This window comes from Mobula hypostoma, chromosome 5 (assembly GCF_963921235.1).
Source record: "Mobula hypostoma chromosome 5, sMobHyp1.1, whole genome shotgun sequence".
Lineage (NCBI taxonomy): Eukaryota > Metazoa > Chordata > Chondrichthyes > Myliobatiformes > Myliobatidae > Mobula > Mobula hypostoma.
In genome coordinates this window covers 79471837-79497790 of record NC_086101.1, presented here as the reverse complement: position 1 = coordinate 79497790, position 25954 = coordinate 79471837, and the positions used below count along the sequence as shown (strand labels likewise).

Here is a 25954-nt window from a genome sequence, read left to right as displayed (position 1 = left end):
TTGAGTCTGTGTGGATAGGTCTCCATCAGCTTTGCACATCTGGACACTGCAACTTTTCCCCATTCTTTATAAAACTGCTCAAGCTCTGTCAGATTGCTTGGGGATTGTGAGTGAACAGCCCTTTTCAAGTCCAGCCACAAATTCTCAATTGGGTTGCAGTCTGGACTCTAACTTGGCCACTCCTGGGCATTAACTTGTTTCTAAGCCATTCCTGTGTAGCTTTGGGTTTAATCTTGGGGTCATTGGCTTGTTGGAAAACAAATCTTATCCCAAGTCGCAGTTCTTTTGCAGACTGCATCAGGTTTACCGACAGGATTTCTCTATATTTTGCTGCATTCATTTGCCCTCTACCTTCACTAGCCTTGCAGAGCCTGCAGCAGTGAAGCATCCTCAGAGCATGATACAGCTACTACCATGCTTCATGGTAGGGGTGGTGTGTTTTTGATTATGTGCAGTGTTTGGCTTGTGCCAAACAGCGTTTAGTCTGCTGGACAAAAGCTCAATTTTGGTTTTATCAGACTTCATCAGAACCTTCTTCCAACTGACTTCAGAGTTTCCCTCATGCCTTCTGACAAACTGTAGCTGATATTTCATGTGTATCTTTTACCCAAGAGTGGCTTTCTCTTTGCCGTTCTTCCATAAAGCGAGACTAGTGAAACACCCAGGCAACAATTGTATGCACAGTATCTCCCATCTCAGCCACTGAAGCTTGTAACTCCTCCAGAGATAACATAAGTGCCCCCCCCCACTAGTTCCCTCCTTGCACAGTCACTGGGCAAATTTACGGCTTTGCCATATTTTTTTTTGATGATTGACTTAACTGTACTCCAAGGGATATTCAGTGACTTGGAAATTTTCTTGTATCCATTTTCTGACTTGTGATTCTCAATAACCTTTTCACGGAGTTGCTGCTTGGAGTGTTTTTTTGTCGTGATGATGCAGTTTTTGCCAAGACACTGACTCACCAGCAGCTGGGCCTTCCAGATACATGTGTATTTTTACTACAATCAATTGAAATATATTGACTGCACACGGTGATCTCCATTTAATTAATTATGTGACTTCTGAAACCAATTGGCTGCACCACTGATGATTTGGTGTGTCATATTAAAAGGAGTGAATACTTATGCAATCAATTATTTTGTGTTTTATATTTGTAATTAATTTAGATCACTTTGTAGAGATCTGTTTTCACTTTGACACAAAGTCTTTTTCTGTTGGTGAGTGTCAAAAAAAAGCCAAATTAAATCCACTGTGATTCAATGTTGTAAAATAATAAAACATGAAGACTTCGGGGGGGGGGTTGAATACTTTTTGTAGACACTGTACATGGAACAAAATTAAAAGACGCTTGGACAGGTACATGGGATATGGACCCAACCTGGCCAAGTGGTACAAGTTTTGATCAATATTGACCCATCAGGCCACAGGGCCTGTTCCCTTGCTCTATGACTAACATTGTGTCTTTTGAGATTCAGACATCTAAAAGCACTGTAAACCCAACTGGAGGACATTAGCAAAAAATGAGCAATGAAGTGCAAAAATTCTATTTACTGCAAATACAGTAAATTTCAGATATTTACCCTGGTGTTTATCTCATTTATATAATGTTGTGGAATTGCAAACCTAAAGGAATGCAACAAATTTTGAAAGATTTTGGACAAGTTAGAATGTGTTGTCTATGTACAATGGATTCTGGTTAATTAGGGCACATCAGGACCAGTACAATTTGGCCCAATAAACCTGTTATAGTTAAAAAAAAGTATATAAAAGAAAACACAAACCAAGGAACAAATTATGTACTTAAATGAAATACAGAACAAATTAGAACATTACCAATACTACCACAGTACTATACAACTAATGTTCGAAGTAGTTTATCCAGTGTTTGCTGCCATGTTCTTTTGATTTGACTAGAAATGAACAAAATCAGTGCAGACACTTAGTGAAAATAATGAACTGCCTTCATGCAATGCTTTCAATGATTGTATCCTTGAAATTTTCGTTTTAGTTGTAACTTTCAAGATGATTGTCGATATCTTCCAAGTTTTGTTATTCCTAACTTGTTGAAGTAGTGCAATTGTTTCATTTTCACTCCCGGCTATTTCTGGCATCTTTAAGCCTGAATGCTTGAAACCACAATGAGCAAAACAGTTATGAATTGTCTTAATGCTTGTCTCTTGCCAGCTATCAATGACAGAAATTGCTGCTTTTTTAACACAAACAAACACAACTGACAATATTTAAAAACCGTTCACTCCAAGCACGTAGTAGTGTCCAACAGCCACACAAGTGAATTGGCAGATGTTCATTAAAACTGTATGGCAACAGTCTGGTGCCCCAGTTAATACCATAAGACATGGGAGCAGAATTAGGCCATTCAACCTTTAGTCTTCTCCGCCATATCATCATGGCTGATTTATTATCCACCTCAACCCCTTTCTCCTGCTTATCCCCATAACCCTTGATGCCCCAATTGATCAAGAACCTATCAACATCTGCCTTAAGTGTATCCAATTTTGTGGCCTGCACAGCTATCTGGGCAATGAATTCTGTTGGTTCACCACTCTCTGGGTAAAGAAATTTTTCTTCATCCCTGTTCTAAATGGATATTCCTCTATACTGAGGCCGTGCTTTCTGGTCCTAGACTTCACCACTGTAGAAAACATTGTATTCACATCCACTCTATTAAGGCCTTTCAATATTTGATAGGTTTCAATGAGCTACACAGACACTTTAAACTTCAGTGAGTACAGGCCCAGAGCCATCCAATGTTCTTCATATGTTAACCCTTTCATTCTCAGACTTATTCTTGTGAACCTCATCTGGACACTCTTCAATATCAGCACATCTTTTCTTAGATAAAAGAGACCCGAAACTACTCTCAATACTCCAGTATAGTCTGACCAATTCCTTATAAAGCCTCAGCATTGTATTCTTGTTTTTGTATTCTGGCCCTCTCAATGTGCATGCAAATATTAAGCGGCATAGTGTCCCAGATAAATGATGGGGATCCTGGCAATTTTCCTGATTAATTTTTGTTTTTTAAGAATTGTCCCAAATAAGTGGCTGGCCCGATTAACCGATGGTCCAGTTAACTGAAATCCACTGTATTTCACCTATCATTATTTTGCAGTATTAGCTAAGGAAATGGAAGTATAGATTTGCAATTGGTTGAGCTGCATTGCCATTAATATTTCAGTAAAATACATGAATAAAACTCTCAAATGATCAAGTTCCATATTCTGAGCTCAATTTCTTTTGATGAAAAATCTTTCTTGCTGGTCTATTATCATGCACCCATTGTAAACTTGAGCTTATAGAGTATGCTGCTATATTTGTCCCAGCTTGCACTTTAACCTATTTACATGTTATCCCTGTGCGCACTGATCTAAATGGTCCCAGAACCCTAAAAAGCCTTACCCATTCCTCTTACTAATAGTGTTCATTCCTAAATCTTGCATAACCTTTGTCCATCTCAAGTTCTGTCTAGCAAATAAGGAATTTTCATAGCCCCTAGACCAGAGGTGGATCAAACCTTTTCCATCTCCTCGTTAATATACTTAAAACTTGCCCCTCTGACTAGCCTGATGCATATATTAATATCTCCTTCCATGGTCTATCATGAGATCTTAATACCAATGATGAAATATTATCCTTTTAAGATTTGTCTTAATGTTAATAGCAAGAATTTCAGTTTTTAAATTACGAAGCATGCCAACACACTTTTAGTAATCAAGGCATGCAATTAAATGCACATGCTTAATCATTAAAGATGCAATACACTATTCAAAGAAGGATGTAAGTTTGTTTTTTTTCTTTAAGTAGATAATTTAGTGAGTCTTGGCTAAATAGATTCATGAGGTGTTTCTTTCATATTTTGTTTTGCTAATGCAGTAATCAGCAGTTTGAATCTATATAAATTGACCTGTACAATTGTCCAGTAACAAGAAATTTAATTAAGACCTGTGCTGCTTTTAAAATTGGCAAATCCTGTCATTTTCTCCCCTCACTCCAGCTGTAGGTTGTCTCTTACGACGAAAATGTTCCAGTTATCCTCTGGTATCTCACCCAGCTGGCTGATACTTGTCTAAGCCTGAAATGTAAGTAAAGAATGTTTGGCTATTTCCCTTGGCTCTAGTTGCTGATCCTGTCCTTGGCTAACAGTGGCAATCCTGGCTCCAAGTCAAATGTGGGAGCATTTTCCCTGCCCGTTTTGTGAAAGGGCATGTGAAGTCCTAACTTGACCTTGGCTATACCAAGTTTACTTACTCGATCCTCTTTGTGTAATAAACATAGAACAGCACAGTATAGGCCCTTTGGCCCATGATGTTGTTTCAACCTTATAACCTTTTCTGAGATAATCTAACCTTTCACCACTACATAGACCTCCATTTTTCTATCAGTCATCCATTTAAGAGTTTCTTAAATATCCTTAATTTATCTGCCTTCACCACCCTTGACAAGAGCATTCGTGCAGCCATCACTGCACCATTCTGTGTATTTTTAAAATAAAAACCCTGCCTCTGACAGTCTTTCTCCTCTCCCCCCCCCCCAACTTTCCTCCAGTCACCTTAAAATTATGCCCCCCTCCATATTAATCATTTCCTCCTTTGGAAAATGTGTGCAGCTATTGATCCGTGGGAAGAATTTTCAAAAGTTTTGAGTACTGACAAAGTAAAGGGAAGTTAAGCACAAAATACTCTGCAGATGCTGGGGTCAAAGCAACACTCACAACATGCTGGAGGAACTCAGCAGGTCGGGCAGCATCCGTGGAAATGATCAGTCAACGTTTCGGGCCGGAACCCTTCGCCAGGACTGAAGAGGGAAGGGGCAGGGGCCCTATAAAGAAGGTGGGAGGAGGGTGGGAAGGAGAAGGTTCGTAGGTTCCAGGTGAAAAACCAGTAAGGAGAAAGATAGAGGGGAGGCAGGGAGGTGATAGGCAGGAAAGATGAAGAAGGAATGGGGGAAAACACAATGGGTAGTAGAAGGAGGTGGAACTGTGAGGGAGGTGATAGGCAGCTGGGGGAGGGGGCAGAGTGAGACAGGGATAGGGGAAGGAAGGGGGAGGAAATTACCAGAAGTTGGAGAATTCTATGTTCATACCAAGGGACTGGAGACGACCTAGATGGTATATGAGGTGTTAGAAACCATAGAAACTACAGCCCTTCTTGGCTGTGCCGAACCATTTTCTGCCTAGTCCTACTGACCTGCACACGGACCATATCCCTCCATACACCTCCCATCCATGTATCTGTCCAATTTATTCTTAAATGTTAAAAAAGAACCCACATTTACCACCTCGTCTGGCAGCTCATTCCATACTCCCACCACTCTCTGTGTGAAGAAGCCCCCCCCCAATGTTCCCTTTAAACTTTTCCCCCCTCACCCTTAAGCCATGTCCTCTGTTTTTTTTCTCCCCTTGCCTCAGTGGAAAAAGCCTGCTTGCATTCACTCTATCTATACTCATCATAATTTTATATACCTCTATCAAATCTCCCCTCATTCTTCTACGCTCCAGGGAATAAAGTCCCAACCTATTCAACCTTTCTCTGTAACTGAGTTACTCAAGTCCCGGCAACATCCTTGTAAACCTTCCCTGCACTCTTTCAACCTTATTTATATCCTTCCTGTAATTTGGTGACCAAAACTGAACACAATACTCCAGATTCGGCCTCACCAATGCATTATACAACCTCATCATAACATTCCAGCTCTTATACTCAATACTTTGATTAATAAAGGCCAACGTACCAAAAGCTCTCTTTACAACCCTATCTACCTGTGACGACACTTTTAGGGAATTTTGTATCTGTATTCCCAGATCCCTCTGTTCCACTGCACTCCTCAGTGCCTTACCATTAACCCTGTATGTTCTACGTTGGTTTGTCCTTCCAACGTGCAATACCTCACACTTGTCAGTATTAAACTCCATCTGCCATTTTTCAGCCCATTTTTCCAGCTGGTCCAAGTCCCTCTGCAGGCTCTGAAAACCTTCCTCACTGTCTACTACACCTCCAATCTTTGTATCATCAGCAAACTTGCTGATCCAATTTACCACATTATCATCCAGATCATTGATATAGATGACAAATAACAATGGACCCAGCACTGATTTCCTGTGGCACACCACTAGTCACAGGCCTCCACTCAGAGAAGCAACCTGAGTTTAGCCTCATCATGGTAGTAGAGGAGGCCATGTATGGACATATCCGAATGGGAATGTGAAGCAGAGTTGAAGTGGGTGGCAACCAGGAGATCCTGTCTGTTGTGGCAGACGGAGTGGAGGTGCTCGATGAAGCGGTCCCCCAATCTGCATTGGGTTTCACCAATGTAGAGGAGGCTGCACTGGGAGCACCGGATGCAATAGATGACCCCAACAGACTCACAAGTGAAGTGTTGCCTCACCTGGAAGGACTGTTTGGGGCCCTGAATGGTGGCAAGAGAGGAGGTGTAGGGACAGGTGTAGCACTTGCGCTTACAGGGATAAGTGCCAGATGGGAGATCCGTGGGGAGGGACGTGTGGATCAAGCAGTCACGGAGGGACTGATCCCTGCGGAAAGCGGAGAGGGGTGGAGAGGGAAAGATGTACTTAGTGGTGGGGTCCTGTTGAAGGTGGCGGAAGTTGCGGAGGATAATGTGCTGGATCCGGAGGCTGGTGGGGTGGTAGGTGAGGACAAGGGGAACTCTGTCCCTGTTGTGGTGCTGGGAGGATGGGGTGAGGGCCAAAGTGCGGGAAATGGAGGAGATGTGGGTGAGGGCATCATTGATGATGGCAGAAGGGAAACCAGGATCCTTAAAGAAAGAGGACATTTGAGACATCCTGGAACAGAAAGCCTCATCCTGGGAGCAGATGTGGCGGAGATGGGGGAACTGGGAATAGGGAATGGCATTTTTGCATGTAGCAGGGTGGGAAGAGATATCGTTGAGGTAGTTATGAGAGTCAGTGGGCTTGTAGAAGATGTCAGTGGACAGTCTGTCTCCAGAGATGGAGACTGAGAGATCGAGAAAGGGGAGAGAAGTGTTCGAGATAGACCAAGTGAATTTGAGGGCTGGGTGGAAGTTTGAAGTAAAGTTGATATAATTGACGAGCTCAGCATGGGTGCAGGAAGCAGCACCAATATAGTCGTCAATGTAGCGAAAGTAAAGTTGGGGAGCAGTACCAGAATAGGTTTGGAACACAGACTGTTCCACATAACCAACGAAGAGGCAGGCATAGCTGGGGCCCCATGCGAGTGCCCATAGCTACACCCTTGGTCTGAAGAAAGTGGGAAGAGCTAAAAGAGAAGTTATTAAGTGTGAGTACCAGTTCCGCCAACCAGAGGAGGGTAGTGGTGGTGGTGGGGAACTGGTGAGGTCTATTGTCCAGAAAGTAGTGGAGGACTTTGAGGCCTTCTTGATGGGGAATGGGTTCATTTTCACTATGGATGTCCAATCCTTATACACCTCCATTGACTGATCGTTTCCACGGATGCTGCCCGACCTCCTGAGTTCCTCCAGCATGTTGTAAGGGGAAGTTAATGTTGACTGAAAGCAAAGTTGAAGTTTTTAATGAATGCTTCAAAAGAGAATGCAGGGTGAGGATTCAGAATCAGGTTTAATATCACTGACATAACGTGCCTATTAAAAATAAATTTACCTCCATTGGAAGTTTTCATGTTTTATTGCTTTACAACATTGAATCACAGTGGATTTAATTTGGCTTTTTTGACCCTTATCGACAGAAAAAGACTTGTGTCAAAATGAATCAAATCTCTACAAAGTGATCGAAATTAATTGCAAACATAAAACACAAAATAATTAATTGCATAAGTATTCACCCCCTTCAAGCCAGTATTTTGTAGATACACCTTCGGCAGCCATTACAGACTTGAGTCTGTGTGAATAGGTTTCCATCAGTTTTTCACATCTGGACACTGCAATTTCTCCCAATTCTTCTTTACAGAACTGCTCAAGCTCTGTCAGATTGCATTGAGATCATGAGTGAAAAGCCCTTTTCAAGTCCAGCCACAAATTCTCAATTGGATTGAGCTCTGGACTCTGACTTGGCCATCCCGGGACATTAACTTAGTTTTTAAGCTATTTCTATGTAGCCTTGGCTTTATGCTTGGGGTCGTTCTCATGCTGGAGATCAGATCTTCTCCCAAGCTGGTGGTCTCTTGCAGACTGCATCAGGTTTTCCTCCAGTTTTCTGCTGTATTTTGCTGCATTCATTTTACCCTCTACATTCACAAGTCTTCCAGGGCGTGCTGCGCTGAAGCAACTGTGTAGCATGATGCAGCCACTGTGGGGATGGTGTGTCTTTGATGTGCAGTGTTTGGCTTACGCCAAACATGGCGTTTAGTCTAATCGCCAGAAAGATCAAATTTGATTGCATTAGACCATAGAACCTTCTTCCAGCTGACTTCAGAGTCTCCCACATTCCTTCTGGCAAACTAACTGAGATTGCATGAGCTTTTTTCAACAGCGACTTTCTCTTTGCCATGTCCCATAAAGCTGTGACTGGTGAAGCAACCGGGCAACAGTTGTATGTGCAGTTCCTCCCATCTCAGCCACTCCTCTAGAGTAGTCATAGGTCCCTTGGTGGCCTCCCTCACTAGTGCAGGTCACTCAGTTTTTGAGGATATACAGCTGTGCCATATTCTTTCCATTTCTTAGTTGACTTAACTGTACTGGAAGGGATATTCAGCGACTTGGAAATTTTTTTGTATCCATCTCCTGACATGTGATTCTGAATAACCTTTTCATGTAGTTGCTGCTTGGAGTGTTCTTTTGTCTTCAGGATGTAGTTTTTGCCAGGATACTGACTTGCCAGTGGTTGCACCTTCCAGATACAGGTGTATTTTACTACAATCGATTGAAACACCTTGACTGCACACAGGTCTTCAAAAGCAGATCTCCATTTAACTAATTATGTGACTTTAAAACCAATTGGCTGCACCAGTGATGATTTGATATGTCATATTGAAGGGGGTGAATACTTAAGCAATCAATTGCTTAAGTGTTTTACATTTGTAATGAATTTAGATCACTTCGTAGAGATCTGTTTTCACTTTGACATGAAAGAGCTTTTTTCTGTTGATCAGTGTAAAAATAGCCAAATTAGATCCACTGTGATTCAATGTTGTAAAACAATAAAACATGAAAACTTCCAAGGAGGGGTAAGTACTTTTTATAGGCACTGTATGTTGTGCAATTAGTTGCATTTCAGCCTCAGTGCAGTGCAATACATAAAACATACTATAAGTTATAATAACAATATGCATTAAAATTATAGCATATAAAGAGCTGAAAAAATAGCAAGGTCATGTTCATGGGTGCATTTTCTGTTCAGAAATTGTATGGAGGAGGGGAAGAAGCTGTTCTTGAGTTTCAGGCCTCTGTACCTTCTCTCTGGTAGTAATGAGAAATGAGTATATCCCTTGTAGTGGGGACTGCATTTCAGCAAATGAGATGTTATTTACTTGAATGCTCCTTGGTGAACCATGAATTACAGATAGCTCCTCAAATATTCAGCTTGCAGAGAGGAAAGGTCACAGGTTCACCATAAATGCATTGAAATAGTTGAATCTGAAGGTGACAGATGCATTTAAGTGATCTGATTGTTGGTGTTCTAGCTCAAAAGGTAAGTGTAGATCAAAGAGAACTCTACAGGTTGGAACATAATTATTAAGTCAGGAACATAGAGAAAGACTCAATGATAATCCTGACACCAAAGGAGGTCATTTAGTTCATCTTGTGTGTTATTAGGGAAAAGGCTTCATTCTTTATTTCCAAATATATGGCTGTTCAAGAACACATCCAAGTATTTTTAAATGTGATGAATGTTTCAGCATCCAGCACCATTTTAGGCAAGCTCCAGACTGCTACCATCCTCCAGGCTGAAAAATGTTTTCATTCTCCAGCTCCTTATCTTTAGTACTATTGTAGTACTACTGCTAACAGTTGTTTTTAATCGTATGTCCATGATTTTTTTTGATTCTTTGCTTAGACTTTGCTAAGAGTAAAAGATGCTTCCTATTTATCATATATAGTTCATGGGTTCGGTGTCCATTCAGAAAACAGATGGCAGAAAGGAAAGTGTTCCTGAATCATTGAGTGTGTGCCTTCACACTCTGTACCTCCTTCCTTATGGTAGCAGTAAGAACAAGGCATGACCTGGATGATGGGGTCCTTAATGATGACTGCTGCCTTTTTAGAGGCATTGTTCCTTGAAGGTGTTCTGGAAACTATGGAAGCTAATGTTCATGTTGAAGCTGACTATATTTACAATTTTCTACGGTTTGCTTTGATCCTGTGCAGTAGCCCCCCACCATATAGTGATGTGGCCAATTAGAATGCTCTTCACAGTAAATCTGTAGAAATTTTCGAGTGTTTTTGACAAATCAAATCTTCTCAAATTCCTAATGAAATATAGCCACTGTTGTGCCTCCATTCCAAGATGTATATGAATGCATACAAGAAAAGAATCTCTGAGTAGTGTATGGTGACATACATGTACAGTTGCAAGAAAAGGTTTGTGAACCCTTTGCAATAACCTGGTTTTCTGCATTAATTCCTCATAAAATGTGGTCTGATCTTCATCTAAGTCACAATGATAGGCAAACAGAATCTGCCTAAACAAATAAAACACAAACAATTGTACTTTTCATGGCTTAATTGAACTCATTGTTTAATCATCCATAGTCCAAGCAAGATAAAGTATATGAACCCTTGTAATTAATAACTGGTAGAATCTCCTTTAGTAGCAATAACCTCCTCCAAACATCTCCTGTAGCTGCTGATCAGACTTGCATAGCGGTGAAGAGGAATTTTAGACCATTCCTCCATACACATCTGTTTCAGTTAATCAATATTTCTGGGATACCTTGCACGAACAGCCCTCTTCAGATCATGCCATAGCATCTCAGTTGGGTTAAGGTCTGGACTTTGGCTTGGCTATTTCAAAACATGAACTTTCTTCTTTTGAAACCATTCTGTTGTTGATTTACTCTTGTCTTTTGGATCATTGTCTAGTTGCATCATCCAACTTCTATTAAGCTTCAGGTGTCAGACTGCTACCCTGACATTCTCCTGTAAAATGGCTTGATACAGTTTTGAATTCTTTGCTCCTTCAACGATTGTAAACTAGCCAGACCCTGAGGCAGCAAAACAGCCTGAACCATGATACTCCTTCCACCATGCTTCATAGTTGGAATGAGGTTTTGGTGTTGGTGTGCAGCGCCCTTTTTCCTCCAAACATTGTGGTGCGCATTTCTGATTTTAAAAGTTCAGCTTTTATCTCATCTGTCCACAGAACATTGTACCAGAAGTGTTTTGGAACATACAAGTGGTCTTTTGCAAACTTGATACGTCGGTTAGTTCTGACGAAGGGCCTCGGCCTGAAACGTCGACTGTACCTCTTCCTAGAGATGCTGCCTGACCTGCTGCGTTCACCAGCAACTTTGATGCGTGTTACTTGTGGCAATGTTGTGTTTATTTTGGGAGAACAGTGGTTTCCTCCATGGTGTTCCTCCATGAGCACCATTCTTGTTCAGTGTTTTTCTTATAGTGGACAAATTAACAGAAACCTTTAGCAAGTTCTAGAGATTTCTGCAGGTCTTTTTTTACCCTTGGGTTCTTTTTTGCCTCCTTCAGCATTGCACATTGTTGTGATCTTTGCAGGACACCCACTCCTGGGGAGAGCAGCAACAATATTGAATTTCCTCCATTTATAGGCACTTTCTCTTACTGAGTGTTTGTCAGTCCACAGGTCTTTAGAAATGCTTTTATGGCCTTTTCCAGCTTTGTGGATCTCTGCAATTCTTCTGAAAGTTGTTATATCGAGGCATGATGCACATAAACAGATCTTTCTTGAAGAGTAGGCTCTGACAGTGACCTGATTTTGTATGTCCTTTTTATAGGGCAGGGCATCTTTACAACTCACTCCTGCAATCTCATCTCATTGATTGGAACACCTGATTCCAAATAGCTTTGTAGAAGGCATTACCCCAGAGATTTACATACATTTTTGAACCTGGACTGTGATTGTTTAAATGGTTATACTCAGTATTGATGAAAGGTACAATTTTTTGTGTGCTATTAGTTTAGGCAGATTGTGTTTGTCTCTTACTGTAACTAAGGAAAAGATCAGACTGCATTTTGAGTAATTAATGCAAAAAACTGGTAATTGCAAAGGGTTAACAATTTTTTTTCTTGCAACTACTTTGTTATTAAATTTACTTTGAATTTTGAAAACAACCTTTCTCTTCACCACTCAACCCCATCATTCTGCCAACAGGTTTTTGAATTTGGCCAATTTCATGATGTGGCAGGAAAAGTGGACACATGGCTCTAATGAGCCACAACAGGGTTGAGGAATTACGAAAAGCAAAGGATTTATTTGCAATAATGGAATCAGAATCAGGTTTAATATCACTGGCATGTGTTGTAAAATGTGTTTTTTTGGCAGCATTGCAGTGCAATACATAATGATATAATTTTTTTAATTAAATAATGCAAAGAACAAAAAAAAAATGCTGAGGTAGTGTACATGGAGGCCAGTAGCTGTGATGGAGCCCACTGAATTTGCAACTTTCTGCAGCTTTTACAATCCTGTGCAATGACCGCTCCATACCAGATGGTGATGCAACCAGTTAAAATGCTCTCCATGGTACATCTGTAGGAATTTGCTAGTCTTTGGTGGCATACCAAATCTCCTAAAATTCCTAAAGAAATATAACCACTGTCATTCCATTTTTGTAATTACATCAGGTTATTGGGCCCAGGATAGATGTTCAGAGATGTTGATACCCAAGAACTTGAAACTGCTCAGCCTTCCCACTGCTGAACTCTCCACAAGGACTAGTGCCTATTCCCTCAACATCACCTTCCTGAAGTGCACAATTGATTCCTAAGTCTTACTGATGTTGAGATAAATGTTTTTATGATGCCATCAACTAACTGACCTTTCTCACTCCTGTACACTTCCTCGTCGCTGTATGAAATTCTGCCAACAACAGCTGTGTCATTGGCAAATCTATATATGCTTTGCCACACAGTCATGGGTGTAGAGAGAGGAGAGCAGTGGGCGAAGCATGGATCTTCGTGATGCACTGGCGTGAATTGTCAGTAAGGAAGAGATGTTATTCTTGATCGGCACTAACTGTGGTTTCCTTTTGAGGAATTAAAGGACCCAGTTGTAAAAGGAGATTTCTAAGGTCCAGGCTTCAGAACTTGTTGAATAGTTTTGAGAATGTGGAAGTGTTGAATGCTGAGTTGTAATCAACAACCAGCAGCCTAATGTAGATATTGGTCAAGAGACCAGACATCAGAATGGGGAAGAAATGTGATCTAAATGAATAACCCTGGAATGATTGTTGGCGCTCAACATGGTTGTTTGAGCCTCTCAGAAACTGCTATCTCCTGGGACATTTCACGCACAAGTCTCTAGAGTTTACTGAAAATGGTGTGGAAAACAAAAAAAGCATCTAGTCGTCAGCAGTTCTGCGGCAAAGCACCAGTTAATGAGAGGTCAGAGGAGAATAACCATACAGATTTAAGCTGACAAGAAGGTGACTCAAATAAACTTAATAGTTGTGTGCAGAAGAGCAGCTGTGAATGCACAGCATGTCAAACCTTGAAGTGAAAGTGCTACAGCAGCAGAAGACCCACAGTGGTACCCAATAAAGTGGCCATTGAGTGAAAATAAATTGATTTTGAATTATATATATGACACATTTGATATTCGTAAATATCAAATGAAGTAGAGGTGCTGCCATGCTGCCTGTGTAATGGCACTTGCATGCTGGACCCAGGACAGATCCTTAGTTTCAGCAAACTTAAAATATGACATTGAAGCTGTGCTTAGCTTCACAGTCATAAGTATAATGCCAGTAGAGCAGAAAGCTAAGGGGTCTTGCAGCTGATTAGTTTTGATGGAATTATGTTGAATACTGAGCTGCATTTGAAGGAGAGCATCCTGATGTATGCATCTTGAATACCCGGATGTTCTGGGATTGAGTGAAGAGCCAATGAAATCTATTGTTGACCTGTTATGGCGGTAGATAAATTGGATCTGCTCCAAGTCATTCCTCAGGCAGGAGCTGATGTGTTTCATTACCAGCCTCTCAGACCTCTTCAGTGTCTCACTGAAGCCTGCTTGAAGCAAGTGGGTTCCTCAGACTGCAAAGCAAGAGTTTTACAATATCAGTAAATACTTCAGCCAGTTGATTGACACAGGTCTGTTGTACTTGGCCAGATGTTTTCCATGGATTTAACCTCCTGGAGGATGTTCTCGTATCAGCCTCAGAGACTGAAATCATATGGTCATTTGGGGCTGTGAGAATTCGTGAAGGTGCCTCTATCTTCTGTTGGTCAAAACTAGTTTAAAGGACATCGAGTTCATCTGGTAGCGAAATCTTCTTGTCTTATGTCACTTGGTTTTATTTTGTAGAAGGTAATAGCATTCAAGCCTTGCCTCAGCTGTCATTCGTCCTTATGGGATTGTTACTTCACATGTGAGAGATAAAGTCCATGACAACAGTTGCGTATTTGTTCAGATTCTTTGAGTCCTTAAATGTGGCCCAGTCTACTGACTTGAAGCAATCCTATAGCTACTTTTCTACCTCCCACGACCTTGATGTCCTTGCCTCTTTAGCCTTTGTCTGTATTCAGGTTGGAGGAGGACAGACGTGATCAGATTTCTCATAATGCAGTGCAGGGATGGAACAGTAGGCGTTCTTGATCATAGTGTTAATAGTAGTGCTGCAGGTAATATGTTGGTGATAGTTGGACAGAGATTTATTCAGGCAAGCCTGATTGAAGTCCCGAGCAATGATGTGAAAGGCATTGAGGTAGGCTGTTTCTTGTTTGCTAATCACGGTGTTCAGTACATTGAGTGCTTGCTTAACATCTACCGTTGGCGGTATGCAAATTGTAGTTAGGATCACAGAGGGGATTTCTCGGTAAGTAGAACAGACACTTAATCAATAGATGTTCCATGCTGGGGAGAGCGAGAGGATGACAAGACCACTGTGAACGAGTGCTACCAAGTTTATCATGAAACACAGACCCCACCTCTCCTTTCTCTGAATCAGCAGTTCGATCCATCCAATGAATCAAGAAGCCCCGAAGTATTACTGCTATATCAAAGATGTCTGAAGTGAGCCATGTGTCCATTTAAAAAAAAAACAACACAGTAATCCCTCTGTTCCCTCCGATACAGCATCTGACATAAAGTCCTCTGTCTTGTTTTCCAGTGATGGTACATTTGCTAATATGATACTAGGTAGAGAAAGTTTTACATTCTGACTCTTTAGTCTGGTTTCAGGTCCTCCCCTCCTCCCTCTCTTCGGCAATGGCCGACCTTCGCCCTCGTGAAGGTGCCGTCCTTGTATTCCTGAGATTCAAGTCTATCGTCCATTAGGGGATTGTAAAATCGCTAGTTCATTCAGACGGTTCAAAAGTACATTTCGCAAAGTGGAATTACAGTCTGCAAATTGGAGTGATACATTTCTTCTAAACTATATCTAGAAGTTTTATGAGCTGCCAGCAAAGTATCACTGTGTATTGCCAGCGCCATTGTGCTGCATATACAGTGGATTCTGGTTAATTAGGACTCATTGGGGCCAGTATATTTTTACCCAATTAAGCGGCTGTCCCAATTATCCAAAGTTTCATGGAAATAGTTAAAAAGGTATAAAAAGAGACAAACTGAGTTTTTTAAAAAATGTATATTTAAATGAAATCCAGAACAAATTAGAACACAACCAATATTACTGAAGTACTGTAAAACTTTGTTTTAGTTCATAATGGTTACTGACAGGAATTCGAATGTACACTGGTGTGTTCTTTTCGACTATAAATGACCAAGATCAGTGCAGACACCTAGTGCAGATAATAGACTACCTTCATTGCCTTTCTGTACGCAGTAATGTCATAATCGAACAATAAATTTCCCTGTGCAGTCACTAGCTCAGGCTCAATTGTATCATTCTCATCACTTTCCTCATCTTCATATTCCCTGCCTTGGTGTTTAGGTACAATGCTTTCGACAGCTGCATCCCCCAAATTTTCATTTTCATTTTCATTTTCATTGTAACATTCAAGATGATTGTTGACTCCTTCAAATTCTCTGTTGTTCCTAACTTGGTTAATTAGTCACATTGTTTCATTTTTCCTCCTGGCCATTTTCAGCATTTCCTAGCCTGAATGCTTGAAACTGCAGTGAGGACAACAGTTCTGAATTGCCTCGCTTATTTCTCATCAGCTGTCAGTCCTCGCTGTATCCATTGGCTGCCAAGGATGGTGTATTCACCAGCAGAAATTCGTGTTGGATGTTTCTCAAACATTTTGCATTAGGGTGTGCCGCACAATTGTCAACAAGCAGAAGAATTTTGCTTGATTTCTGTTGTATTACAACTCACCAACCATTTCTTAAATATCGGAAGTTGTCCACAAATTCTTAATTGACATTATAGTTGATTGGTAAATTATCAATTCCTTAGCCCTTTAAAGTATTGAAGTTTTTAACACTTTTCCCAATAACCAGCAGTTTCTTTTTATCAGTTCCTAACTTATTTGAACAACACAACATAGTTATGCGATCCATCGCTTTCTTTGAATCTGATAGTGTGTGTTTATAGTAAAGGGAACCAACCAGTGTGACACAATTTAAAATAGGGCTGTTTCATCAGCACTGTAGATATCATCCGCACAAAATTTTTTAAGCAAGTTGGGATTTCCATGTTTATCCACTTACAGCATCAGCACTACCTTTCTCATCATGTGCTTTCTTGAATTTAATGTGGCACCTACATTTCCATTGAAACAATCAACCATCTGTTGCTTTAAAATCTTTGCAACTGAGCTTCTTGGCTAGCTTCTTTGACTTGTATTTTCAACATGGTCTACTGATACGCACAGTTACAATGGAAACTTGTAGGAAGAGCGCTTCTTCCTTCACGCTTTTGCTTTTGGAATTTTTCACATTATCCTTTGCATAATGCATACTCTTACAGCTTATCTAGTTGATATATCAAGTATGCAGTTGTGGAATTTGGCATTCCAGTTGTCTGTGCCAGCTGACGATGAGTGGTGTTAGGTGGATGGGTTTTAATTTGGTCCAGTAGGGTAATTTTTGAAGATGGTGTCAAATCTTTTAGTGGCATCTTGGCAAGGGATTTTAAGTCAAAATTTTAGGAAGTTAACAAAAATTACTGTTCTTTGAATTGGCGTCCATTGGTCCAAATGGATAATATAACACAAGCACATGCAACTGACGCAACTGTTCACTCTAAGTACATCATAGTGTCCAGCTGACCATCTCCTGCCCCAATTAAACAGCATAGTCTTCCAAATAAACAAGGGAGCTAATTTCTCGATTTGTGTTTTGTTCTTTAAGAGTTGCCCCAAATAAGCAGCTGTCCTGATTAACCGATGGTCCAATTAACCAGAATCCACTGTATGCGTATGCATTGTTATAGCTATATATTTTTTTTAATGTGCAGAAAGAGGAAAAAATGGTGACGTAATGTTTTGAAGACAAATATGAACAGACAGAATAGAGTAATGTGCAAGTAGATGAGATTAATTTGGGGGTTTAGTCAGCAAAGATCATGTTCCAAAAACATTCAGCCCTGTTCCAGTGCTGTTCAATTCTGTTCTCATGGTGGGAAGCAGAAGATGTTATCTTTCCGACATCCCCACACCAAACACTCAGTGAATATTAAATTTCCACCCTTCTAAGAAATATTTTCTGTGGTGATTTTTTTTTAATAACGGCGCAAGTTCAGTGATAGTGAAAAATGTTCATGCATCTTGGAAAAAGGCAGTCTTCTCAATCACAGCAAACATCTAGCATCCAAAATGCTTTTATTGGCATTGAATACATACCTTGCAGGCCTGCATAACAGATAAGATTAACAGTTGTACAGAATTAAATGCAGCTATTGTTCAATAAATACAGGTATTATAAAATTTATCTTTTTGCATTTCACTTTTATTACAAAATCATTGTTTCCTCTCCTCTGTTCCTGAAAACAACAATTTATGTTAGATTATGACTATATAGAATCTCAGCCCTCATATATCTATATCAAGAGGGCAAAGTATTTAATAATGATTTGTTACTCATTTGGGTTTAGATAGTACTTCAGCTGTGCCTCATTTGCTTGCTCAACATGTTTATTTTTAAGTGGTGTTTATCAGGTAGTGACTACTGTTTACATTTTCAGAATCAGATTTATTATCACTGACATGTTGTGAAATTTGTTTTGCAGTAGCAGTACAGTGCAAGCCATAAAAAAAATTAGTATAATTTAGAAAATAGTTCAAAATTAGTAGTGTTAGTGTCTGTGGGTTCTTGGACCATTCAGAAATCTGATTGCGGAAGGTGAGAAACTGTTCTTAAACCTTTGAATGTTGGTCTGCAGGCCCCTGTACCTCCTGCCTGACAGTGGTTACAGGATGGGAGTGTGTCCTGGTGGCTGAGGGTTTTCAATGATTGGTGCCCCTGCTTTGTGATTTGTGTCAGTGTCTTGGGCCAAGAATAGATCGTTTGAGATATTGGTGCCCAGGAACTTGAAGTGGCTCTTTCCACTGCTGCTCTCTTCATGAGTACTTGTGTGTGTTCTCCTGACTTCCACTTTTGAAGTCCACAGTCAGTTCCTGGATCTTGCTTAACCTTAAGTGGAAGGTTGTTCTTGCAGCACTGCTCAACCAGCTGATCTACCACACTCCTGCATGCGGCTTTACTGGCTCCAGAGCCGGCCCAACCAGCTGATCTACCGCACTCCTGCATGCGGCTTTACCGGCTCCACAGCCAGCCCAACCAGCTGATTTACAGCACTCCAGAGCCAGAGCTATTGTAAGTCACGCTCAAAGGAGGTAAAGATGTATTTGCATTTGTTAGGAGTATAATTTATATTGTTTGGACAAAAGTGGATAGGGACTGCAATAGAAAGGCTGACATTTTGGAGGGTTGCAGGCAATGGCAATAACTATTGGACAAACCCATCTTGAGTCTTAAGAGAATTGGTATTTTGTCTTCGAATTGTTTATTTTGACAGACATTTTAGAATTCAATCTTGTAATGATGTTTCTACTTCCAATATACCTTAAAGGCCTGATTGTTTTAAAGTAAATCTTGTTTTATATCTACACTTGCATTTTGTGTTAATATTTTTGTGTACATGGACTGGAATTCTAAATCTTAGTCAAGTATCTAACTTTTCATGTGCAGAAACCAATTAATAAATATTTTGTTTTGCAGGCAATACAAGTAATTTCATGTTAACTAACTTACCAAGTTTTTCTAATGGTATCTATGATACTTGGATATTAGAACCTAATGTGCAGCACATGGTGTACACAACTTATTTTTAAATTCAGACTGGTAAGCCAGTTCCAAATTTCATTTTATTTCACATGTTCACGTTGTAGCAATATATCCATAATTTTAATTTAACTTTATACTGTCCTAGAAAGTAATTGGACCACACATGAGTTATCAATTAACTTGCTTGGCGAAACAAAATTTGGAATTGTATTGCACCAATGTTTTGCTTATTCTAAAAGTATGCTAATCATTAACAAAGGAATATGTTGTAATCATTGTCAACGCTAGGTCCATGCTTAAAGAACGTAGTAGCTTGTAATCTCAAGTCTAAATGAAATTCGAAAGTTTCTAATTTCTAAATTTTTAACCCTAAGTCCAGAATCAGCTTTACCAGTTAAATCAGGATTTCTTTATCTTCCTATAGTTGGTGATTAGAACTAAACAGTATTCAAGGTGTAGTTGCAGTCTGATTTCAATATTTGTTGCCTTAAATTACCATTCTGCTTGTATGAGAGTATTAATTCAACATTTTATTGGATTTGTTGCTCCATTATGACTTGTGGTATTCATCAGCTTCTACCCAAGTGAATTTAAGGATGTTCTCCATTCATGTTTTATTATATGCTGGTCTCATCTGGGCTAAGTTTTTCGGTAATGTGCCACAAACAGAATCTAGGTGTGCAGTGGGGGACAGACCTCCTACTTATGTGCCCAAGTGTTGGAAACCTGGACAGATACATGGCTGAACTGGGGGTGTGGCAGGTGTGGAGGGGGGTCAGGAGCACATTCAGGATGGGGTAGGTGTGTTGGCCAGAGAATGGATAGGGAGCGTGGTGAATATGTGGGTAGACATGCAGCCACACTCAGGAGTCAAGTGTGTGGTGGGAATGTGGTTCTGGTGTTTCGCTGGCCCAGAGGTGGGGGAAATGTGTATCATGGAGATGAGTAGGTTCTGGAGCCAAGTGTTAGTTGTATATTTGAAATCTGGACCAACAGTATAACTGGAGCTGGTGTTAGTAATATGGTGGAAAAAGTGATTAGTTATGTGGCTGAAATAGTACTATGGACCATACCTGTTGGAACAGAATGTGGGTTTGTGTCCAGTTGATCTTATTTTTTTGCCTTCAATAAGCACCACTGTAATGTAGCAGCAAACGTAATGCTATTTAGAGCACCAGCGACCCAAGTTCAACTCTGCTCTCTGTAAGGAGTTTGTACGCTCCACCCGAGACCATGTGGGTTTCTTTACATGTTCCAAAGACATACAGGTTATTAGGTTAATTGGTCACATAGATGTAATTGGACACATAAATTGTTGGGCTGAAAGAGCCTGTTACTGCTGTTATTCTAAATAAAATACAAATAATAAATAATTTTTCTACTGAGGACAGTTGTGTCTGCAGTTCACTGTTGGGTCGAAAACGACTGCGCTCAGCATGTCTTCTAAAATGCTAAATTTAAATAGAACATTATTTTGTTGGTGTGATATGAGATGAGATTCCAATTATTCAATTTACTTACATCTCTTCTGGCAGTTTATGCACCAATGAACCATCCAATTTCAAAAGCCCTCAGTTTAAATTTTTGATCTTTAGATTTTTTAGTGAGATTGTGTAGTTATCCCATATGACCATTCCCAGTCCTTGTCATTCTTTTTTCCTTCGAAAGAGAAGACCAAAATTAGTAGGTAAAGAATGCTTCTGACACTTCCTATTGGGTTTAATTTCTGTGCTTAGGTCTAATAATGCTAATAACTAATGTGACCATAATTGTTTGAACTAATTTACTTTTGCACCTACCCATCAAATATGCTTAGCTGTTTTTTGTATTTAATCAGTTTATTATTGTCACATATACCAAGATACAGTGAAAACCTTTGCAGTAGTTCATGCAACAAGAGATTCTGACAGTTCATTTCACAAGTACAAAAGGAAAAACATGTCGAATAACATTGCAGACTGTAGTGTTACAGTTGGAAGAAAATGCAGTGCAAATAGTCAGATAAGGTGCAAAGGCTCTAATGGCTAGATTGAAAAATCAGGATTGCTTTGGTTCTTTTCTATTTAAGATTTCACTGATCGCTTTTGTTCAAACCGTTCCCATGCTTGGGGAAAAGCTCCGGCGTAGTTGCGCAACTGATAGAATCAGTTTTGTTTACCATTCATAACCTGATCTTCATATCTGGAATAAGTTTCAAGGAATCTAGGTGGATTGATGTTGTGAATGAGTATCTAATCTGCTTGCTGATAAGATTTGAAGAACATGATATCCATAGTTCTGGTGGAAATGTGTGAAATTTGTGAAAGAGTAGTATAATCCCACCTCTTGCAGGATTTTATAAAACCATTGATTATATTCTCCAGTGTGGTCTTCAAAGTGGTGACACTATTATGGGTATGTTTTATTGATAATGCTATTCCACTTCCTTATCAATAAGTGTATTGTTCAAGACATTTCCCATACCTGAATCACCATTAGTTAGTAAAGTTATTGATGTATAATAATTTATTACAGACAGCAGTGGAAATTGAACCCTGGTCACTGATATGCAAGTTTTTATTTACTAGATAGGAACCCCAGCATCAAAATGAGGGTCGGTATGGTAACGTAACACTATTACAGCACCATTTACCTGGGTTCAATTCCCACTGCTGTCTATAAGGAGTTTGTTTGTTCTTCATGTGACTGTGTTGGTTTCGTCCGGGTTCTCCGGTTTCCTCCCACATTGCAAAGACATACAGGTTAGCAGGTCAATTGGTCATATTTGTGTAATTGGGTGGTGCAAGCTCATTGGACTGGAAGGGCCTGTGATCATGCTGTATTTCTAAATAAAAATGTTATGTCTTAGTTTGGAGAAAATCAGTAGTCGAACCTTTGAACCTATGTTTGACTTTGAGAAAAGATGGGGTTCATTTGCTCGTTATTATCATTTGAGTTAATTGATAGATTTCCTCCACGATCTAATTGTAAATTTTTGTTACTTTTTTTTCTTGCTGGTGGTTTGATGTTTATCTTTAAAAGTTATTTATATGACATATGGCTCCGGGGTTGAACACTTAGTGGTTTTTTCCCCACTTTTTCTTGCTTAGTAGGGTTTTTTTAATCACCAAAATTTTTTCAATCTTTAAAATGTTTTTTTTCTTGAGACATTGTAAGTGTTGCTTACTTCGATGTACTCGTGTTAATTTTGGATAATAAAAGATTTGAAAAGAAAAAAAAAATTTTTTTTAATGTTTACATGTATGTATTTTATACAGTACAGGTTTCCCCTGCCATCCGAAGGTAGAGCATTCCTATGAAACGGTTCGTAAGCCGAAATGTCATAAAGCGAAGAAGCAATTACTATTTATTTATATGTGGAAATTTTGTGAGTGTTCACAGACCCAAAAATAACCTACCAAATCATGCCAAATAACACATAAAACCTAAAATAACAGTAATGTATAGTAAAAGCAGGAATGATATGATAAATACACAGCTTATATAAAGTAGAAATACTTTCAACAATCATTGCCTGAACTGTTCTCCGTAGCGAAGATCTCGTGCAAGCGCCGTCGGCAAAACTCGGTGCAAGCACTCTCCAGTAACCTTTAAGTTATAAAGCTGCCAAATCATACCAAGTAACATGTAAAAATACACAGCCTATATAAAGTAGAAATAATGTATGTACAGTGTAGTATCACTTACCGGAATTGGGACAGTGTCGAGTACACTGATGGTGGTGTGTTAGGCTGAGTCGGGGGTTGGGGTAGTGCAGTGGCCCCCCACCCTCCGGGCAGCGACCTGATACATTGCTGTGAAGCCGGGCGGCACCTAATTAATTAGCTTGTTTATTTCGGCTTTTTTGTTAAAGATGTGCTGTGTGCCTCCCGGGTACCGCTGCATTCTCTGCGAATCGGTATCTGTCCGCGGCCTGGGTGTTGGGGTGGTGGGACACTGGGGTGTCATCTCATCGTCGTCTGTTTCCATTAGGGCAGACGGCTCATCTTCTTCTATCTCTGCCGGCCTTGATGTCGAAGGTTGAGGTTCGTCGTCTGCTGTGGCTGATGTGGAAGGCTTGCTTGATTGCTGAGCCTTGTGCATTTTTCTATCATACAGTTCTTTGTAAGCACTCAAACCATCCTGCAAATATCCCCTAAACCTACGTACCCTTTCAAAATTAAAGTTGTACTTTATCATTACTCATTCGGTTTCGATTGTTATCCTTTACTCTTTCAATTGCATCAGCTCTTCATCTATCAGTTCTTGGTCATAGGATGCCAAAACCTCTTCAACATCATCTTCGTCAGCTCCTACAAGCCAAACTCACTTAGTCCTTACTTCGTTCACCACAAACAAAATGCTAAATTATGTCTAGTTTTACGCTAAGTGTAACACCCTTACGAGCTCTTTCAGGCTTTTCCGATACTTTAGAATTCATCTTGCAAACGGCTGCTCACAGCCATGTGTTTAAGCAATGCCGGTGAGAATGCCATTCCAAATCTGGGGGAGAGCGGCTGCTCGGGGGGGCACGCTGCTTTTTATCGCACGCTGCCTTTTTCATAACAGTGAAAACAGCTTCTGTTAGCCAAAATAGGGTACCAATGTAGGTCTTTCGTAACAGTGAGGTTTCGTAAAACGAACGTTCGAAAAGTGGGGGACACCTGTATTGTGCAAAAGTCTGAGTGTGTCTGTCTATCTATATATGTGTGTGCGCGCACGCACACACACACACTAATGTATTTGTCAACGTAGAGTGGCAAATCTGGCAGGCCAAAGAATGTTGGGAGCACCACAGGAAGGGTGTCGGGCAGGTGGTAGAGGAGTGCTGTGGGAGGAGGTGGGGTGCCAAAAGTGCAGACACACACAGCCCTGGGACACCAGGCAAGTTGACTTGATTCCAAACAATTGGTTTATTGATCATTACAGAATGTCTCTCTGATGCTTCCTGCCCTCTCCCCTCTTCCTGTTCCGTTCCCACTCTCAGTCCACAATAGAAACCCACATCCGAATCAAGTTTATCATCATCACTCACATTTGTCCAAAATAAAAAATTATGGCAACACTACAGCGCAATACATAAAATAGCTACAGTACTGTGCAAAAGACTTGGGCACCCTAGCATGTGCACAGTATTGTATATAAAATTTTTATAAATGATTGGAAGGATGTACCTGGCTAAAGTATGAGTGGCTTGAATACTTATCTTAAATTGACATGAATGTAATTTAATACTCTGGTTGGGTAAACAGTGTCTTGATAGTATTAGTTTTCCCCAAGGCCACTTTAGCTTTTCCATTTTTTTGCTGTTAATGGTTACATTTTAAATACCTCATTGTACATTTGTTCAAGAAATCTCATGTATACCTAGACAAATTATTGATAGGTATCGATGTTTGCATCCCTTATTCACCAGAATAATCAATTTTGTCAAAATTCCAGCATTGATCAACAAAAAAAAAATCAGTTTGCTGTACGGTAGCTTTATTAAGGAACTATGTTTCTTTGACAGTTATTCTAAGGAGAAACTACATTTTGTAGTGATATCTCATTAATGGTTATTGTCTCTTTCTGGTGTATAAATTGAGATTAACAACAAAGAGGAACAATAAATGGTTTAACCATTTTTTAAAATCTCAAGTTTCTAGCATCTGCATTTTTAAAATTTAGTTCTGAAATAAACCCATCTGGCTTCAGTGTTAAACAAAATCCATCAAGAAGATTAAAAAATATTTGTGGGATACTTTAGTTATAGAGCACTACAGCACAGAAATAGATCCTTCGACTCATCTGGTCTATGCCACTCTAATATTCAGCCTAGTCCCATCCACAAACAACTGGACCATAGCCTCCATTAACTCTCTCATCCATGCACTGTACCTATCCGAACTCCTCAAATATTACAATTAAAGTTGCATCGACTACTTCCACTGGCAGCTCATTCCACATTTTCCAACATCTACTGATTAGAGGGGGAGTAATCTGTGTCTCACTGTTGCTATTTAATTGTTTCTAGAACAAAAATGCTCGTTCTAGCAGTTTCCAGTGTTTCAATGTGTTCTGGTAATATCTGTTTGTCATGCAGTTGCTGTTGCATTAAAGACAGTACTGTGCATCATTTAGAATATATAATAATCTCAAATAATAAATAATCAGTATTTAAATGTTCCATATTCCTTAATGCGAGGGAACTTTATTCTCTCCCCTGTTCAAAAATCTATTGATTTGCACAATTGGTTCATTTCCATTGCATCCTTTTACTCTTCATGTTGATCTGTCCTGTAAAGGCTTTTACTATCAAGAAAATTATTATTAAGTTACAATTATTTTCGTATTGAACATTTAGAGAAATGGGGATGCCAGGCAGGATTGTGGAATGCTCCTTTTGCACCTCCAGTGTCCCTGATGACTATACCTGCAAGAAGTGCATCCAGCTACAGCAGCTTCCAACAGCCTGTGTTAAGGAGCTAGAGCTGGAAATGGACAAACTCTGCATCGTTCGGGAGGTTGAGGGGTTGATAGACAGGACACACAGGGAGGTAGTCACACCCAAGCTGCAGAATATAGGTAAGTGGGTGACCATCAGAAGGGGCAGGCGAGCCAGTGCAGAGTATTCCTATAGCTGTTCACCTCAGCAACAGATACACTGCTTTTAAT

General features: G+C 40.0%; 1 protein-coding gene across 9 annotated transcripts in view; it reads left to right on the top strand.

Annotated features, from left to right (window-relative positions):
* mbd6 (methyl-CpG binding domain protein 6) overlaps positions 1–25954 on the top strand; it is a 234674-nt gene that overhangs the window by 37591 nt on the left and 171129 nt on the right. For 6 of the 9 annotated variants that reach the window (XM_063048606.1, XM_063048608.1, XM_063048601.1 and 3 more), the window contains one exon: positions 4019–4103. The exons of the other annotated variants lie outside the window; for them this stretch is intronic. The gene's annotated coding sequence lies outside the window, so the exon portion shown is untranslated. The remainder of the gene's footprint in view (positions 1–4018; positions 4104–25954) is intronic. 9 annotated transcript variants of the gene reach the window in all.